This window comes from Monopterus albus, unplaced genomic scaffold (assembly GCF_001952655.1).
Source record: "Monopterus albus unplaced genomic scaffold, M_albus_1.0 scaffold86.1, whole genome shotgun sequence".
NCBI lineage: Eukaryota > Metazoa > Chordata > Actinopteri > Synbranchiformes > Synbranchidae > Monopterus > Monopterus albus.
In genome coordinates, this window is record NW_018127966.1 from 609640 (window position 1) to 617131 (window position 7492).

The window sequence follows — 7492 nt, forward strand, 5'->3', positions numbered from 1 at the left end:
GTAAACCTGCACTCTGAGAGTGAAGTGCTCTGTTAGGATGATAAGGCTCTACGAGGTCTTTAAGATATGATGGAGCCTTGTCATTAAGGGCTTTGTATGTTAGGAGAAGGATTTTAAATTCTATTCTGAACAATCTTACTGTATTTACATTTATGCTTAGTCAGTAGATTCCTCTAGGATTTGATGTTGCCCACCCTGGCTCCAGGGATACATTTGACTATGACCGCCGGTGTCTCTAGCTTCATGTTTCTGACTATGAAGTCGCAAATTGTTGCAAATTTTCTCAGCGGGTGTGTCGCTGAGTGGGGAAAATTGATTTGAAACATGAACAGGCAGGTGATGCACTGTGGGTATTTCTTTCAAGGTACGACTCTTGCAAACTGTCACCCAGCCACCTGGCTGAGCTCCCGGCTGCTCGGAAAGCACTGGGGGCGGCTAGCTTGTGCTAAGCTACGCCTAGGAGGCCCCACACCAGCTACATGGGCCTGGCTAGCTGGGCTGTTTTCCATGGTGCGGAGCTGTGCTTCTAAATTGGTCATCCTCACCTTCAATGCTGCTAGCATCTGACATTTTACATTTTACAAGTACCATTATTGCTAAAGGAGGCAGAGGAATAAGTGAACATGCGATACTCTGAGCAAGAAAAAGGAGAGGAAGAGGGGGAACCTACTATCTTAGCTAGCAACCTGACCTAAAGTAACAAGTTCAATTTTGAAAATTAGCAAGATATTCTGTAACACAGGTGCTTAAGTAGTGCAGGCAGATGTTGTGACTCAATAGATAAACCTAGAAATTAGTGAGCTTAATCCGTAAACAATCTGGCAGCAAGCACAACACGGTGCAGGCACAGTAAACAGGAAGTGAATACGATTACCACAGGAATTACATCAATTAATTTCAAATCAGTTCGTTTCAGCCATGACGATCTTACTGTGAATGTAGTGCTTCTGTGCTCTGCATATGAATCAATGCAGCCATTGTATCTGTGGATGCCATCAGGCTGAACCTTTGGCCTGTAAGAGACAGAAATGACGAGGTCTGACCCCGATCCTCCACCAGGGACGCTCTGACCACAGGATTAAACAGCATTTATTACCATTCTGCAACATGTGTGTTCACTCGGTTCTCTTGCTCTGTGTGTGTGTGTGTGTGTGTGTGTGTGTGTGTGTGTGTGTGTGTGTGTGAGTGCGTTCACCTACCTGTGGCAATCAGCTCCTGTCATCACTCAATCCAGTGGCCATGACATGTCTGTCTGATCCATCAACCTGTGTGCACATACATGTCCATATCTGTGTGTGTGTACCTACATGAACAAAATCACATACATCCGGAAAATGGTTCTCAGTGTACATCTGTGTACAGCCAGAACAGTGAACAAATCAACTGTGAAACTATCTTAATCTCACCTCAGGACATAATATGTAACAGACTGTGCTGAATTCAGTGTCAGGCTTTAAGCAGCAACAAGGGGGTTGAGATTTAAAGCCGCTAATCTTGGTTTCAGCTTGAAAATGAAAAACTGAAGCCTGGGTCACATACAGAAAGAAATCTAAATCTTTTCCAATCCCCGCTTTGCTCCCTGGTGTAATGAACAAGAGACATGATTCCAGATATAAATTGCAGCAAACTTAATGTATGTGTCCCCTGCAGGACATCGGTGTTGTGTGGCTTCATCTTGAATCTTCTTGATCTCAGGATGAAAGACATCAGTGAGCTGTCTGTTCCAGTCTTCAGCTGAAGTGACTGATAATCAGCCGGACGTCTGTTGTCTTCATCCATTAGATCATTTCAGCTTCAATGAATACCAAAGGAAAAGAAATATGAGGCAGTATATGAGGTAAAAATACAGAGGATTTCAGCCTAAAGGAAATCAGCCAGAAATTGTGGTGTTTTGGAGAAAGGTTTGGAAACATGTTTATTCTTCACCAAGGACATTAAGAATATCTTAACAGTTATTTACCTCTATACATGTAAAAAGATATACACTGGCAGCTTTGACATTAAGCACAGAGGAACAGTAATCAAGAATATTATCTGATTTATAACAATTTAAAAAAAAAAACGCTACCTAGAAGTTGGTGCCAATTTCTTAAAAAATAATCTGTAATGAAATCTCAAACACCCTAAAGCAGCTGTTCCCATCTTTTTTCTGCTGATATACCTCTGATCACTATCTGATGAACTCAGATACCTCTTCTTCTACATGTGTTTTACACAACATTCTGATATTACTCTAGGTTGTGGCTAACAACCACATAAGGCATGAAAACAATATTAGTCGTGTCAGACATTTTGCTAAATGAGACAGGGGTGTTTAAAATGCACAGCAGTCATAAAATCTGACCTTACAGATTTTACAGAGGAGTTAAATGAGGAACCTTTATGAATCTGTGGCCACAAGGTACTGTGTATGTGCTTCAAACACAGATCAGACTGACACCTGTTTTACCTTTGCTTGAGCTAGTAAGACAGCATTTTAAGAAAGTGACTGTCCGAAAACTAGAGCTACACCGTCAGCCCCTCTGAACACAGATCTCCAGGTCTATCAGCCTGACTGCATTCATCACAAAGAGAAGGACCACATCTACTGACACAGAGCTGGACTGCCTGCTGGATTGTAAACTCCATTGTTTTGGAGTCAACCTGCACTGTGTCTAATGGCTTTCAGAGGACCTGGCAGCAGTACAAGTGTAGACCTAACTCAAAGGGAAACTGTACGGTTTACCCAGTCAGACATGGCGGAGGGAGTGTAAAGTGTGTTGGGGCTGTTTTGTTTGAGGTGATATGTGGCAAAGGTATGAGAAGAGACAGAGAACAGCAACAGAGAGAGTGTTTGTGAGTGATGTGTGTTGGCAGGGACACTGAATATCTCAATATTTAAATACAGGCCAAAGACTGTAACGAAAACACACAGGTTGATTTTAATCATCTATCTCTGTATGCAACTATAACTGTTTACAAACAGCTCAGTTTGACCTTAGTCAAAGGTTAACTAAGATGTTAAACATGCTAGAGGAGATTTCCATTACAGAACTTCGACCTCTTTCACAACAGCACCTGCTCCATGTTTTGTGCCAAAAAGCAATCTAGCAGATTTCTTCTGATTTAATCTGAGCAGATGGCACAGTGTTCTGAACGGAGACATCCATCATTTGGAAACTGATACTTTTGCTGGAAAAATTGTCAGTTTGAGGAGTGATGGAAAGCCTACGTCTTAGCTTTGAAAAGTGATATTTCAGTATTTTATATGGTGATGTATAAGTTAGGTACTCATCTGCATTCCAACATAGTTTAAAATAAAAAGCATGATTTCATTTAACATAGAAATTATATAATTGGCTGAATAATACACATAAAAAATGCATATTTTGCAAAGAAGATAAACAGTTGAATAACATCACACATAAGGCAGAAGGACTTCAATAAGAATTTACAAGAAGTTACAGTATAATGAGAAAAGAGGCCAAATTAAACCAAGATTTTAGGAATCTGTGAGTATGAATTTTCAAATGAAATATTTCTCCCAGCCTAAACTTAAGAGAGAAGGAAGCTCTCTGCTGATCTGTTACCATCACCAGGTCCCAGGCACAACTTCAGTTCACTTGCTGGATGCTCCTCTTTGTTTTGCTGGTTAAATTTAACATTTGTGTAAGAAAAAAAACTCTCCCCTGTCTTCATCAGTCTGAGGACCTTAAGGCCTGGGCTGAACCTCAGGGGGTCAACACTCGATATTATTGTCTGATCACTGTGCAGGACTGTCTTTTGAAATCAGGCAATTTTAGCTAATTATTCTTTCTGCAGGTAGTTTGGGCTTTAGATCAAAGTGAGGACCAGGTGTGGGGGAAGTGATCATAGCAAACAGACAATTACTGAAAAAAATGTAAAATGATATGCATAACAATAGAAATGTACATTGTTTTCTAATTTTACAATAGTAGCATTGCAATAATTTGTTTTAAAATAAAGCATTTGATTAACAGAATGTAGAGATAAAACAGTGTCATTCAGTGTCACTGTGTAGCAGTCTTTGTGTTGATACATGCAATAAGGATATAAGTGTACTGTAAGTTGTTAATTTTAAAAAGTATATACCCTGAAAATATCTCCATCCTGTAACATCATTTTGTAGGCAAATTAGTATCAGCTGGATGCCCTACATTACTTTGCATCCTACTTATTTGCCTGTTGTCCCTGAGTTTGTCAGGTTTGCTTCAGGTGCCTGTGTTTCCTGCAGCAGTCTGACATGTAGAGACAGTGAGAGAATGCAGAGATCTGCATGCACACAGATCAGCTGGAGGCCAGACATTTACACGGACAGGAAGGCAGGTGCTGAAAGTAATTATGAGAAATAAAAGTGCTCTCCACATGTTTGGTCAATACACGCATGTAGGGTCATGTTCTGCTGTTTCCCTGCAACTGATTATTCCTGAAACCATGAACCAGTGAACCTGAAAACTGCATGTACACCTTACCACCATAAATTCCTCATGCCTGGGTCATGGATAGTGGTGCCTGGGTGGGTTTGTAGCAAGATGATGACTGGACAGTGGGTCTTCAGATCTTCAGTTAATTTTACACTGTTTAAGGTGAATTCACATGTGTTTGCCTCCACTCAGTTTAGTTTCAGTGAAAGAACTGTGGTTACACCTGTAAAAAAACTGGAAATGAAAACTGATTTTAGATCAGTATTCTGAGAGCCTTGACATAAATATGCACTGGATTATTTATGTAGTAAACAGACTTGACATACCACACATACTTGATTCACTTCTTTTGTTGAAGTAATGCTGATGTAGACGTCCTTACACAGTCCTGAGTCTGAGTGACTGTTATACCCAGGCTACTCTTGTGCAGCAACATGAAATTACTTGTCTGACATGAAAAGGACAGAGAAGACCCCCCCCCACCCCAGTTTGAGTTTGTTTGGATTTCTATGGCTTCAGAAAGAGAAAGAGAGAGTAAATAGTTTTGCAGGAAGAGCGAGGGAGCGAGCATGTACAGTATATGTGCTAAGATCTCTTTTATCTGTCACTTAGCACAAAAACCAGCCTGTAATATCATTCTGTGAACAGGGCCCAAGTGTAAAGTCTGTATTTTCAAACTCGACTATGAGGGTGGAAAGTAAGGTGCAAAACTGGAAAAAAGAATACAACACAAAAATAAAGGGCAAAAACTTTAAAATGAAGGCTTGACAGCATAAGTAATCAATCATCAGTCAGATCCTGGCTTATGTTGATGTTCTGTCATTTTTCACACTATATTAGGGCTGATTCTAAAAACTGATGGTTCATTCCACTTACATCTACGATACAACGGACACAGTTGACTGGCCATGGAAGTTCACAAAACAAAATATTTGAGTTTCTGATCAAATCAGACTGTGATTCACAAGTCTGGAACCTTGTCAGTAGTAGGCTAAAAAAAAATAAATAAATGAAATCATGTCCTAAGTGGCAGCACTAGGATCAATCCTTCCTTGTATATCCACAGCAGGTTTTATGGGAATCAGGCAGTGATACAGTGTTCTACAGTAGGTATGTACCTCACCATGTCATGGCAGTATGATGAGTACGTAATAGACCGCCATCCTCACGCTAGTGATGAGGACGACAATAAATATGTCATTTTCCTATTTGACCCCGAGTCTGCGTGTGTCTCAAAGTGGATGTGTTTGTGTATTTGTCCGTTTTCAGTCAGCAGGTATGAAGCAGCATTTTTAACTAACCTACTCATACAGTACACACACAAGTATGACACAAGGAGGTATGTAGCTCTTGGCAGCCTTTTTCAGAGTAATCTGGTGATACTATCCCTGTCACTACTTTATAAACCTCGAGTCATATTGCGTCTCTTGGCTTGGGGCTGACTTGGCATCTGTTCAGGCGCGATGCTTTCCAGGTTTCTGTCAGAACTTTTCCAGAGGGACTTCCAAGAAAAACACAAATAAAAGAAGCATTTCCTTTGCCCTAGATACAATTGTTCCAGAAAAATATTTATCCTGACCACTGTTTAGGATAAACAAGAAAGACTGACCTCAACTTAGTGGTTAACAATATTTGTATAAAAAGGTACTACTATCTAATTGGTCCAAAACTGTTGGGGAGAAGCTGTGGTTTAGACTTAACTCTCCCGTTATTGGTCCTTCAGTCCGTCCGTCCTCTCTGCTCCAATCATCGTGGACAGCGCCCTAGAAAGGAGGAAGAATACCTGTTCTACTTTAATTCCTACATACACACTCACTTCTTCCTTTGTTTTCACTTAATTAAAACTGTTCTGCCTGCATGTGTGTGTGTGTGTGCATAACTGTTTTCCCTTTGAAGCTTTCTCATCTACGTCTAATCTATTTTAATAAACTTGGAGCCTTACCGTACCAAGACTCCTTTGGGTCCACCGGTCCAGAGGAATGATACGTAACTATGAGCCCCCTTAGCTACAGCCATAAATCTAATGAAATTCAGTAATTTAGTGGACAAGACTTATGATGTTGCATTAGTGTTTCAGTGACTCACACAGCAAATATTTGACCAGTGGTTAAGTGAACACATAGGGTGATATTCATAACTATATAAGCATAACTGTGATATATAAGCATGTAAACTTATGTGTGTTATAAAATAAAACCATTCTTAAGTGCATAAAATAAAAATCACCCTAACATAAGCCACAACACTGCATTAGAGCAGCTGAGCACAGAATGATTGTTGAGAGACGCCTGATGACCTCACAGTCACAGACTATACAGCTGTTTATACAGGCTGGCTCCCCATGGGTATCACGCCTCTCAGTTTCACTCACTGACTGGGATGTTCTCCTGTAAGTCTAATCCACAGGCAAAGTTTATCTTAGTGCACGAAGTTCTGATATTACAATGTGGTCTGGAAGTCTTACCTGGAAAAGTTGAGACAAGTTCATGCAAAGTGTAAACAAACACGGTGTGCACTGATACGATACTGTACGTATATGAATGTGATCGGACTGAAGCCAAAAGTGGAAACACAATCTGTGTTTGTGAGGAAGTACAGCGCATGAGAACTGTTACAGATCGCCTGCGAGTTTCAATTACAATTGGCTGCAAACACGACTGCAGCTGAAATGAGGTTTTTGATTTCGCTGCCTGTTACCTAAGAGTTGTAAAAGACGACCCTTTCTGCCTGTAATGAACTGAGAATACAAGCTGATGTGTGGGGTCTGAAAAGACAAAAGCAAAAATGTCTAAAGAGCAGCATCTCTGCTGTTCTGGTGGCTCAGCTGACAAGTCAAAGGAACAAAACTTTTAAAAAGAAGATATGATGGCTTTAGACATGACAATGCAGAACTCCAGTCAAAATCAAGTGTAAACTGAAAAAACACATGAAGTTTACTTAAAAAACTGACTCAATTTAAACTCATTCATCATGCATTATACATTAATTGATTAATATTCCTGTGAAAATATCTAATATTGCTGATAACAGGAGTAAATTTATACTGTATTAGGCCTGAAGGATGAAAA